The sequence below is a fragment of the Eumetopias jubatus genome, unplaced genomic scaffold, assembly GCF_037043125.1.
Source record: "Eumetopias jubatus isolate StellerSeaLion01/CBP00866 unplaced genomic scaffold, mEumJub1_p1.0 scaffold_10, whole genome shotgun sequence".
NCBI classification, from domain to species: Eukaryota; Metazoa; Chordata; class Mammalia; order Carnivora; family Otariidae; genus Eumetopias; species Eumetopias jubatus.
Window position 1 is genome coordinate 21,932,613 of NW_028274816.1, and position 12,575 is coordinate 21,945,187.

The 12,575-nt window shown below is 44.1% G+C and overlaps 1 protein-coding gene across 1 annotated transcript in view; it reads right to left on the reverse strand.

The window, feature by feature from the left end:
- The window catches only part of GFOD2 (Gfo/Idh/MocA-like oxidoreductase domain containing 2), a 43,976-nt gene extending 32,216 nt beyond the window's left edge, over positions 1–11,760 (reverse strand). The window contains exon 1 of the mRNA XM_028096935.1: positions 11,579–11,760. The gene's annotated coding sequence lies outside the window, so the exon portion shown is untranslated. The remainder of the gene's footprint in view (positions 1–11,578) is intronic.
- Positions 11,761–12,575: the final 815 nt, after the last annotated feature.

The window sequence follows — 12,575 nt, forward strand, 5'->3', positions numbered from 1 at the left end:
GAAAAAATTAAATGTTTCAGATCTTGTTCCTGCATGGTTAGTTAATAAACCAAGATATATATACTGAACTCATCAAAATTGTATATAATTCAGTAGTGCCTTGCAATATGTTAACCAATATAATAGAGATGACTTATGTCACTAATCTAAGTAGTTTGGAGCAAAATAATGATTTAATGGTTCAGGAAAGAAAACAAGCATCATATGATAACAGAATAGCTCTGCCTGCCACTTGGGATTAGGAAAATGAGCAGCTGCTCTCAGTCTTAAACTACAACTTGACCTGCTAAGAGGGCGCCCTCACCTAGAACTGTCTCTCCAACAACTCTCCTCCACATAACATGACTCATGCTTACTAGTTAGCTCAATCCCCTTGCAGTCAAGCTTTCTCCCTCTAACAGAGAAGCACACTGTATGTAAAGGGCCTTGGAGGGCAATGACCCAGCACTTAAGAGATTATGCTCAAATACAACGGACAACTGTGAAGGGAAGGCAAGTGAGAGTGGACTCCCTCAGGTGACAAGTTCATAAGGAACCACTCTGGCTGCAGTGAAGCCTGCCTACCCACCCACCCCAGCCAGTCCATCAGTACATTTCACCAACTGGATTCAATGCCCCTGAAATTCATCCGCTGTTCTGGTTCCTTAACAGACACCTAATGTTTCTCCTGGTCATGACCTTTTCTTCCCTAGACTTTAAGTGCCCCTAGGATAAAGCCCAAATTCCTTGATGAGGCTCACAAAGCATCTCCCAGTATGAGTTGGACCCTTCCCCAACTCTCTACCTTACCACTTTCCCTTTACACTGTATTTAACATGCTAGCAGCTACCAAATCTAACTCCTTCAGTCTTGCTCTGAGATTTTGGTCCAAGCTGTTTGCTCTGCTTGGAACAATCTTTTCTAACTTATTCAGGCTAACTCCTTCTGAGATTTCTCTCCACTTAAACACCACTTCTTTAGAGGCCATGCCTAGGCTGGGTTAAGTGATTTGGCTCACAGTTCGCAGCAGCCTGGGGATTTGGTTTTCAAAGTGCCCATCATACTTCACTGGGATCACCTATTTAGTGTCTGTCATGATAGCAGGATCTTGCCTATCTCACACAGTGCTGTCACTAGCACAAAACACAGTGCCTGACACAGAGTAGGTGCTGAGTAATGATTGAAGAATGAACATATGAATGAGTAAGTACGAAAATGAATGAATCAGGAAGTCAGGTTAAAGCCTATATAGATGGTGCAACAGCTTTGCCTGCCTAATTCCTTCTTTGCCTTTCTGATTTTAAATAAATATTTCAAAAATGATTTAAAATATTAAAAATCGTAAGAGTATAAGCTACTTTGTTCTTTTTTTTTTCCCTTCAACGTAAGCTCTATGCTCAACATGGGGCTTGAACTCACGACCCCGAGACATGCTCTGACTGAGCCGGTCAGGCATCCCAATTATAAGCTACTTTGAATGATGCCCCAAAACTGATACTATGGAACATTACCCTAAGAGAAGGGCACTGTGACTTAACACCCAGTTGCAAAGGGATCTGTAACATGAGAGTATAATTCTTGGGCATGATAAAGGAAATAAAACCATGAAGGCCAATTTTAAGTTTAATTGTTGTTTTGCAAAACTCAGGACCTGTTGGGGAAATAAGCAGGAACGCTTTCTATGTGGCCTTCAACATCAGTCATGTACCAAGAATTAATTAGGACGATGCGTCTAATTGTCCCCCAGCCTTCCTTTTGGCAACCCCTGACATCTGGAAATGAGCCAGTATGGCAAATAGGCGGTCAATGTTCGACTAGAAAAGCCAGACGCAAAGAGGAAAGGCAACCACAACCCCCATCATCAGAGCTTGGGCAGGAGAGGCAGGGGGACAGCGGGGCTGGGGTGGGGTGGTGGTCTGCAGCCTGAGTTCGACACTGCATGTTCATAGCCGAGGGAGTACCTACACCATGTACTTAACAGTACGGTACCACCAGCAGCACTGCTTTCTGACAGATGTGAAAGCATCTTTACCTGCATTTATGTTACCACTGAAAAAGCCAGACTAAAGAAGCAGGTGTTGAGTTTTACAAATCAGTTATGATAAATGTTCTGGTCCCTGGGTTTCAAAGATCCAGAGGCTCTCTGGAGAAGGTTTCATTTTCCTGTGATTTGTTTGTTTATTTTAACAGTGCCTACACTGACTCAGCGACATGGTCACAGATTCCTGCCCTCTCATTGAGAGCAAAAACACAAACAGGACAAAGGAAAGAAAAGCTTTTCCCTCAGCTCCACAAGCTGACATGGTAGTAAACTGCTAGGCAGCTACCACAGGATGAGAGCACACCCTGCGCTGGCCAAAGACACCAATTCCCTGTCCCGCTGCCCTAGTCTGCAGTGTCCACACTGGAGGGCACTAATGAAAGACCTAATGACCTGTCCAATGAGGCATAACTACCCAAAGTACAAAAGGGTGAGCTAAATTGAGTCATAAAGGAAAAATTTAGCACCCGCAGAAGTATCTAGATTGCCATTAGGTCTAAAAGTTAGCTTCAGCTGATGATTACAGTAGGAAAAAGTACTTATTTACCTACTATATTAATTCTTCATTGCTTTTGAAAAATCTGGCAATAACAAGATTATTTTTTTTCTAAGACTGCTTTAACATCCCTCTGAAAATTCCATCTTCGGACCTACTCTCTGCCAGAGTAACATTAGCTAATTCTTCAACTTCACCATAACCTTCATGCAAACATTCTTAACTTCCAATTTCCAGACTCAACAACATGTTCCAGCTCTAGCTCTACTAAATGTCTGTATCTACTAGAAATCCCCACCTGAGTAACCTACCAGCTGCTCCCATCCCAAATTCGTCTTTCCTCTCAAACATGAACTTCCTTCTGTGCACCCCGCAACCCTTTTAATGGCACACCGTGCAGTCACCATAGTCCTCTTCTCATTTATTGCCCAATATTTATAAGTGCCACAATGAGTCAGGCATTATGCCAGGAGTTGGGGCACAGAGCAGTGAGCCAAACAGGCTCAGTCCCTGGAGTTTAGTTTCCATTTCCTCCTACACCCATAGCTGAATACCAAGGACTGATTTGACACAGGAACACAATGAGTGTTCAGAGATCTTCCACTGTGGCAGGCACGTGAACAAAGACTCTGCCTTTACTTTTAAATCGCTGAGGTAAAGCACATTTGGCCATGATGCATGTGAAACAGCCAACCCTAGAGAGAAGAGTATTACATACTTTGGTTTTGGACTAGGGCCCAAGAAAGAAGAGGGCGAGTTTTTAATGATGATAAACATTTTTCAACGTGCTCACCTAATTTATTGAAGTTTTCTAAGTGTTTTCCACCTTCTACATGGATAAAAGTACTCTTCTGGGAAAACTGGTATTTCTATGGCAGTAAGAGACACTCTAGAGAGTCACCCATCTATCTTCCTTCTGGATTTCAGGTACAGGACATCCTTTTTTTTTTTTTTTAAGATTTTACTTTTAAATAATCTCCATACCCAACATGGGGCTCGAACTTACTGAGATCAAGAGTTGTATGCTCCACCAACTGAGCGAACCAGGCGCCCCTTGGATAGAGGACATTCGTAGGGCACCCTGGAGCATAGCAACTCTGACTGGCATTCTCTACTCTGTGTTACATGGCCTCTGGTCACCAAAAAGACTAAGTATTAAGTAGTTCACTGGTGACTGGAAATGCCCAATGCCTTTCACAAGCATCTCCTTTTTTTTTTTTTTTTAAAGATTTTATTTATTTGACAGAGAGAGACACAGCGAGAGAGAACAAGCAGGGAGAGTGAGAGAGGGAGAAGAAGGCTCCCCACTGAGCAGGGAGCCTCATGCAGGGCTCGATCCCAGGACTCTGGGATCATGACCTGAGCCGAAGGCAGACGCTTAACGACTGAGCCACCCAGGCGCCCCAAGCATCTCCTTCTTATATGCAGCAAACTGCTTACCAGCGAGGCCATGACCACACTCAGCTGTGGTTTCATTTAACGATCTTTTGGCTGTTGAATGTGGATCTAAAATAATCTAATCTCAGGTCTTTGCCACACCATGTTCTTTATTCTTTTTTGGGGGGAGGTTAATGTGCAATGAAGAAGCTGGTTATAAAATACAGGATGTAAATGGGGTATGTACTCCTGAAAAGAGCCATTCATTTTATATTTTAGGATTTTCTGATTATTCTTTAAATGATACCAATGTCTTGTCTTGCTACTGAGACCCTAAGCTCTTCAGGGACCAAGACTGGGTTTTATATGGTATTAAGGAGATAATAGGTCCCCAAAACTTCACACTTCATGGTATTTTGGTAATATTTCCATAACACTTTAGAAATTACTTAAAGACATTTAAATGTTTTTTGAATAACAATCTTAGTATATCAGGGCTATAAAGCATTAAAGGAAAGAGAAACAAAGATCATTTTTAAAAACCACCATGACTGAAGCAAGCCCAGGCCTGGAGGAACCAAAACAGTCATTTAAGCACAATGATTTAATTTTGGAAATAACATCAGATAAGGAATACTATGTTCATTTTCTTCCACTGCCCTAAAATACAAGCAACTGGCACAGGAATATCAATGCAAAAAGCTGAAAAGGAACAGGAAATATGACTGATGTCTCCACCACTCCCTTCTCCCTGACAATCAGAGGATGCCTGACAAGACAAACATTCTATCTCACATGCTCCCAGAGCCACTCCAAGAGAGGCCCCCCAGAGATGATAACCATTTCCTAGCAGGAACCACCATCAGGTTGCGGAAAACATTAACCACATGGAACATCCTCTAATATGCTTTGGAATACCGTGCTACAAAAGCATCCATCAAAACACACCAAAGAGACCCTAAGGGTCAAGATTATCTGTCAACAAGCACCAAAAATCCCCAAAAAACAAACACAAACAAACAAACAAAACAACTGTCTTAGGGGCACATGGCTGGCTCAGATGGAAGAGCATGCAACTTAATCTCAGGGTTTTAAGTTTGAGCCCCACACTGGGTGTAAAGATTACTTAAAAATAAAAAATCTTAAAAAGAAATAACAGTCTTCAAAAGCTGCATATGCTGTGTACAGTGTACCCTTCAATTATACACATGTAAATTCATTATCTAGGTAACCACATTACTGTCTGGTTCCGACACCTGGGATAGGAAACAACAGTGCTGCCTTCTGTCAGCCCTCTCCCTCAGCACTTTAATACAGTCATAGCGTGAGAAGGGGTGTGGCCTGCCGAGAGAAAATAAGCTCCAAATCATCTTTTACGCTAGCAAGAAACTCTTAGGAGGGTTTGTATTTTAAAATATATACTCATGGCAGGGCACCTGGGTGGCTCAGTCGTTAAGCATCTGCCTTCAGCTCAGGTCATGATCCTAGGGTCCTGGGATCAAGCCCTGCACTGGGCTCCCTGCTCAGCGGGAGGCCTGCCTTCTCCCTCTCCCACTCTCCCTGCTTGTGTTCCTGCTCTTGCTATCTCTGTCAAATAAATAAATAAAATCTTAAAAAAAAAAAACCTGCCTTAAAAAAACTATACACACACACACACACACACACACACACACACACACACACACCCATTCATGGGGCGCCTGGGTGGCTCAGTCGTTAAGCGTCTGCCTTTGGCTCAGGTCATGATCTCAGAGTCCTGGGATCGAGCCCCGCATTGGGCTCCCTGCTCAGCGGGAAGCCTGCTTCTCCCTCTCCCACTCCCCCTGCTTGTGTTCCCTCTCTCGCTCTGTCTCTCTCTGTCAAATAAATCTTTAAAAATATATATATATATATACTCATTATATATATAATGAGTATATATATATAATGAGTATATATATAATATATATATATATATATATATATGATCCTGGAGTCCCAGGATCGAGTCCCACATCGGGCTCCCTGCTCGGCAGGGAGTCTGCTTCTCCCTCTGACCCTCCCCTCTCTCATGCTCTCTCTCTCTCTCAAATAATAAATAAATAAAATCTTTAAAAAAATATATATATATATATACACTCATTACAGGGGCGCCTGGGTGGCTCAGTTGGTTGAGTGTCCTACTCTTGGTTTCGGCTCAGGACATGATCTCAGGGTCCTGAGATCAAGCCCTGCATCGGGCTCCACACTCAGTGAGGAGTCTGCTTGAGATTCCTTTCTCCCTCTCCCTCTGCTCTCTCCCTCTCTCAAATAAATAAATATCTTTAAAATATATATATATACATATATATATATATACACTCATTATAGAAAATTACTGCTTTTCTCATCTTCTCTTTTAAAAGTTTTTGTATTTGGGGCACCTGAGTGGCTCAGTCGGTTAAGCGTCTGCCTTCGGCTCAGGTCATGATCTCAGGGTCCTGGGATGGAGCCCCACGTCGGGCTCCCTGCTCAGTGGGGAGTCTGCTTCTCCCTCTTCCCCCCTGCTTGTGCTCGCTTGCTCTCTTTCTCTCAAACGAATAAATATTTTTTAAAAAATTAAAAAAAGTTTTTATATTTAATATATTTGTGATCAAACTGTATTCATAACTTTGTATCCCGATTTTTTTCACGTACCTATTTTGACATAAGCATTTTTCATGTTAACCACAGTTTTTCAGGGTTATGTATTTCATGGACTACCTGAACCAAGCTTTTCATTTCTCTAGTGTTAGACAACCATACTATTTTCAATTTATTTTGTTATAAATTACACAATAAGAAATTATAGTCCAGAAGTTATATGATTTGCCTAACATTATCATTTTTTTAAATTTTTATTTATATATATATTTTAAAGATTTTATTTATTTATTTGAGAGAGAGAATGAGATAGAGAGAGAGCATGACAGGGTCAGAGGGAGAAGCAGACTCCCTGCTGAGCAGGGAGCCCAATGTGGGACTCAATCCCGGGACTCCAGGATCATGACCCAAGCCGAAGGCAGTCACTTAACCAACTGAGCCACCCAGGCGCCCCTATATATATATATATATATTTTTAAAGATTTTATTTATTTATTTATTTGAGAGAGAGAATGAGAGAGAGAGAGCATGAGAGAGGGGAGGGTCAGAGAGAGAAGCAGACTCCCTGCCGAGCAGGGAGCCCGATGTGGGACTCGATCCCGGGACTCCAGGATCATGACCTGAGCCGAAGGCAGTTGCTTAACCAACTGAGCCACCCAGGCGCCCATATATTTTTTAAGATTTTATTTGACAGAGAGAGACACAGCAAGAGAGAGAACACAAGCAGGGGGAGTGGGAGAGGGAGAAGCAGGCTTCCCGCTGAGCAGGGAGCCCAATGCGGGCCTCAATCCCAGGACCCTGAGAGCACGACCTGAGCCGAAGGCAGATGCTCAACCATCTGAGCCACTCAGGCACCCCAAGATTTTATTTTTAATTAATCTCTACACCCAATGTGGGGCTCGAACTCCGAGAACAAGAGTCGCATGCTCTACCAAATGAGCCAGGCAGGCAAGCCAGCATTCTAATCAAAATATAATTGTGAAAGTATAAGATTTTGAGGTTGTTAAGTGATATGGTAAATCTCAAAGCCACGTAGAAGTGTTTCCGGTTCTATTTTGGGGTTATCTGCTCTCATGAGAAACTGAGCGCTGACAATTTGAGAGTAGCACAGTTATCCTTGGCCAGAAAGGAGAACTGCATTAGATACTCAGTTCCCATTCTTCAGTCTTCATTCCTGATCCTTCCTCGTAGAGGACGGATAGAAATCCTTATCGAATGGCTGTGAGAGGTGGTGGGAGTGGCAGGGTAGGGGGAGAGCTATCCGTCCAGCAATTTCTGTCTATCCTGGGTCCCAAAGACCGTAGCATTGTGTCACTGGCTACTCTGAGAACTGCCAGTTATCTAGGGCAAAGGTAACTCTCCTACTTGCAACTCTCCTTCTAAGAGAAGGATCTAAAGAACAAGTGCTTGGATGCCTGGGTGGCTCAGTCGGTTAAGCATCTGCCTCCGGTTCAGGTTGTGATCCCAGGGTCCTAGGGTCCTGGGATCAACTCCCGCATCGGGCTCCCTGCTCTGAGGGGAGCCTGCTTCTCCCTCTGCCTCTGCCTCTCTCTGTCTCTCATGAATAAATAAAATCTTAATAAAAAATAAAATAATAAAATAAAAAACAAGTGCTTAAGGATAGAGTTTGAGTGTGTTCCAAGTAATGCAGGAATATTCATCTCTTCCTTCTGAATGTTTAATCTCTATTTGGTAGGTGTTTATTCCCATCACTGTGAGATAGAAATATTTACTCCAGGGGCGCCTGGGTGGTCAGTTGTTGGGCATCTGCCTTCGGCTCAGGTCATGATCCCAGGGTCCTGGGATCGAGCCCCGCATCGGGCTCCCTGCTCTGAGGGAAGCCTGCTTCTCCCTCTCCCACTACCCCCTGCTTGTGTTCCCTCTCTCGCTGTGTCTCTCTCTGTCAAATAAATAAACAAAATCTTAAGAAAAAAAAAGAAAAGAAATATTTACTCCATTTCTCGTTTCTTTTGTCTCAGCTTAAAGAGATAATACTTTAGTGAGTTCATTCCTGACCTAATGGCTAATTCAGTCTTAGTGGAGGAAGTCTTATTGCTTTCATGTTTTTCTCAGTATCTCTTCCCATTCTGACTTCCATGAGCCCAAGCCTATTTCAATAATCTTTCGATCCCCACTTTTTAAAACACCTGACATTTAAATTTTTCAAATTTGGGTATTTGGACTCTTTTAGAATTTAGAAAAATAATGTCCCATTACTATACTGTATACGAATTCTGAAAAATAGCAAAATCTGCAATTTTTTCCTAGATGTTGTCCAATTCCAACAATGAATTTATTCTGGAATTGGACCTTCTAAAATAAATATGCTTGAGTGACTTGTCAGACATCAGAAAGGCTCCTCTCCTACTTCTAAGTTAGTGGTCTTTGATTGATTCTTGTGTTTTCTGAACACCGTTTGTGTTACAAATGTCAGATGGCACTAGAAAATCAGTTCAGTGAAAGTAGATCCTGTTAGCATTACTGGTTTATCTGGTATGTTGGCCTGTTAAATACTGTTGATTACTTTACTACAGGTCAGATTTGATAACTGCCCTCAGCTGCCCTAGAAAACGAAGTGGATATTAAGTAATTATTTGTCAAAAGTTTCACTGCTATAGCAACGAAGAAATACTTTGAAGAGTCTGTAAGTCCATCCTTCTCTTTTAAAAGCAAGTGTCTTTCTGATTATAGGAGCTCAAAAATTGCACACCAATCAACAGGGCACACTCATCACATTTATGCAGTATCTTCTTTAACGGCTCATTTAAGAAAGTATTTCCACTTATATTTAAAGCAGCCTCCCACACCGTGTCCAGCTCCCAAGACAGTAAATTGCTCCCTTCCATCTTACCTTGATTTTGGCCTACTGGTGTGTCTTCTATCTGGGCCAGTGCTAAAGTAATGAGGGTTTTCATAAAGAATACAATGATTTGGGGCGCCTGGGTGGCTCAGTGGGTTAAACAACTGCCTTCGGCTCAGGTCATGGTCCTGGAGTTCCGGGACTGAGTCCTGCATCGGGCTCCCTGCTCAGCAGGGAGTCTGCTTCTCCCTCTGACCCTCCCCCCTCTCATGCTCTCTCTCAAATAAATAAATAAAAATCTATTTTAAAAAAAGAATACAATGATTTTCATAAAGCTTTCTGACAGGATTTGATTACCAGTGCCAATTTCCCCCATAGATTACAAACCCTTCTGATAATACTCCATTATATCTCTTGAGGTATGTATACAAAATATTTCCATAGATAGAGCCACAACATCATAGATATGGTATGGCACTGATTTATGAACCTAAGATGAAATTTTGTTTCTTAAATTAATCTGACCTATTAATATCACCATACATGGTGATAGAAGATACAAGCGTCTGCCTTCAGCTCAGGTCATGATCTCAGGGGCCTGGGAATCGAGTCCCACACCAGGGTCCCTGCTCAGCGGGGAGGCTGCTTCTCCCCCTGCCTGCTGCGCGCTCTCTGACAAATGAAATCTTAAATAAATAAATAAATAAATAAATAAATAAATAAATAAATGTATCTTATCACTCTGAGGGGGAAAGAAAACTTGCTGCAAAATCATATATACATTGAAAATTAGTTTTATCAAGCTAGTAAGAAATTGATTTTATTGATTAGAATCAGAGACCATCTTTTAAAAATCACACACTTCTTTTTACCCACATTACAAATCTTTGTCTTTTTTTGTGGGGGAGGGAGCTGTCATTGCTAATCCTACTACTAGTGGATTCTAGTAATACTACAGCAATTATATATCCGAATTTTTCCAGAAATAAAAATAAATGATCAGACCCAGACCAATCATTCCATAGGAAAAGTGGGGCAACCAGGTGGTGAGAGAAAGCCTGACAACAGAATTTTTATCCATAAAACGGGGAGCCCACCAACAGAACTGTCTGCTGAAAATTTTCACCTTAGTCCAGTCTCTAAATTCCTAGTCCAAAACCAGTACTTTTTCACATTTTCTGTAAAATGGATGGCCTTAATTGAAACTCTTTTGTTCCCTTGTGTACACAGCTTTTCAGAAGGAGTTTCCTTATGAAGGATCAATCTAGCTTCCCCAACACTTAAAGACAACCATCTCCTCCATACCTCAATAACGTATCTTAAGTGTCTTTTCTAATTTAAATACGTGTTCCCTTCAAGTGAAGGGTCATACACCAACGGCTCTTCCTTCTGAGACCTTTGTGCCCCAGAGTTTACAAAAGTCTTCTGGGGGGTGCCCCAACTTGGCTCCGGATATTCAAAAGGGCACCCACTTTCTTCTATAAGAGGGTTTATAACCTTTCTTGCTGTCTAGTCAACGCAGCTTTAAACTTTTCTCTTCTTGTCCCGTTCTTCAGGTTCAGCTGCAGTTTGGGAGGGAAACTCTTCACACAACCATTCACAAGTCCTGATCTCCCCGCCCCCATTTCCTTCCTCCCCATTCATGTGATAACGTCTTGATGGGAACACCTCACCTCACCTTTTGTCTCCCTAGTCCTTCTGCTTCCTTCCTGAGCTTCAAAGCTAGGCCAGGGCCGTTGAGACGTGGCCAGTGGGCATTCGGTGACTGGCAGAGCCACCCGCACTTTCTGGAGTGTCGTCCCCTCTCCCATCTGCCACCTGAACCCTGTTTCCTTAAGTAAAGATTTACCCCCTAAAAGTCCCATCTCCCCCTGAAAGACGATGGACCAGCGCCCTTTGTCTGAGGCTTCCACACCTCACATCCTTGTCCACAAAGCGTCAGTCCACACAGGTACGGTCTGCTCGGGGAAGGGCAGGGGAGCCTAGGTTTCCTCGTCCCGTAAAGGGATGGGTTATGGCCGAGGTCCTTCCAAGAGCCCAAATCCTACAATTATACGACCAAATCTGTAGGTCCTATTTCCGAGGCTGGGAAGACTAACTCCGGGGCGACCCCCAAACTCGGCGACGGCGCTGGCAGTTAGAACGGCCCCCTCCAGCCTAAGCTCTGAGTAGCCCCGCCTCCGACCTCAGGCGCCGGGCCGCAGAGGAGGCCCGGTAGACGCCCGCTGGCTGCCTCGCCCTGCCCTCCTTCATCCTCACCCGCCGCCTCGGGCCCGCCTCTCACCTGGCATGCTGGCATCGCCCGTCCCACACTGCCCTGGAGACCATGGGTCTGGACCGGTCTCGGCAGCCACCCGCCCGCCAAGGGGTGGGTGCTGGCGGGGACGCGCGGGCCCCGGAATCTAAAGCGCAGGCACCGGGAACGCGCCGCCTGGTTTCTAAGGAACCGGGAGCTCTGGAAAGGGAGGGGCGGGACGGCTGGAGGTCTGCGCATGCTCCCTGACGGCGGTGGACCTGCGTGGGGAGGGGCCGTGATCGGAGATTGCGCAGGCTCGCACTTTGGGGGCGGAGATTAAGTAGGTTAGCGGAGGGCTTGGTCATTTATTTCCGGCGGTGGGGGCGGCTGGGCCGGCGTATAACAGCCTCTGCTTCTTTCGGGTCTTCTCGCCCGGCATCAGTAGTGAGGAGGTTCTGGGAACTGTGGTGGGCCTTGGTCTGGAATTAAGGAAGGTCTGGTGTTGGACACAACGACCTGTTGTTGCAGAACGGTAGTTCTCTTGAACTCGCTGGACTTCTTGGCCTAACTCCTACAATAATGACTCTTTTTCTGTTCTCTGGTGCCTGTCTGGGCTTCTCTTCCTCTGCATGTTCTTTGGTTGTTCCTTAGATGTTAGTGCTCCTACTGTGACCTCAGTCTCCCAGATCTCGTTACTGGAGTCCGTGTCTCCACAAGTAAATACCATTTTGTAACAAGACTACTCTGGTTCACCATTACTCTGTCCTCCAGGGTAATGAAACCTGTAACCTATAAGCTTTAGTGTAAAGCAGGCTATGTTGGAAATGTAGGATTAAGGGTTATTTCTGCATGGGGAGCCCCTCCCCTGCTTTTTTGACTCCTGTGAGAGTCTGGAGCCCCACTCAGCTGGTATTAGAAAGGTGTCCCAGCCATCGTTCCAGAGCAACCAACATGTCAGTTGAGCTGAGGCAGCTGTTCTTGCTGAGAACTGGTGACCAGCAGGGCTATCCCATCTTTGGAAGGAGACAGGACTTCCTGCCACTGC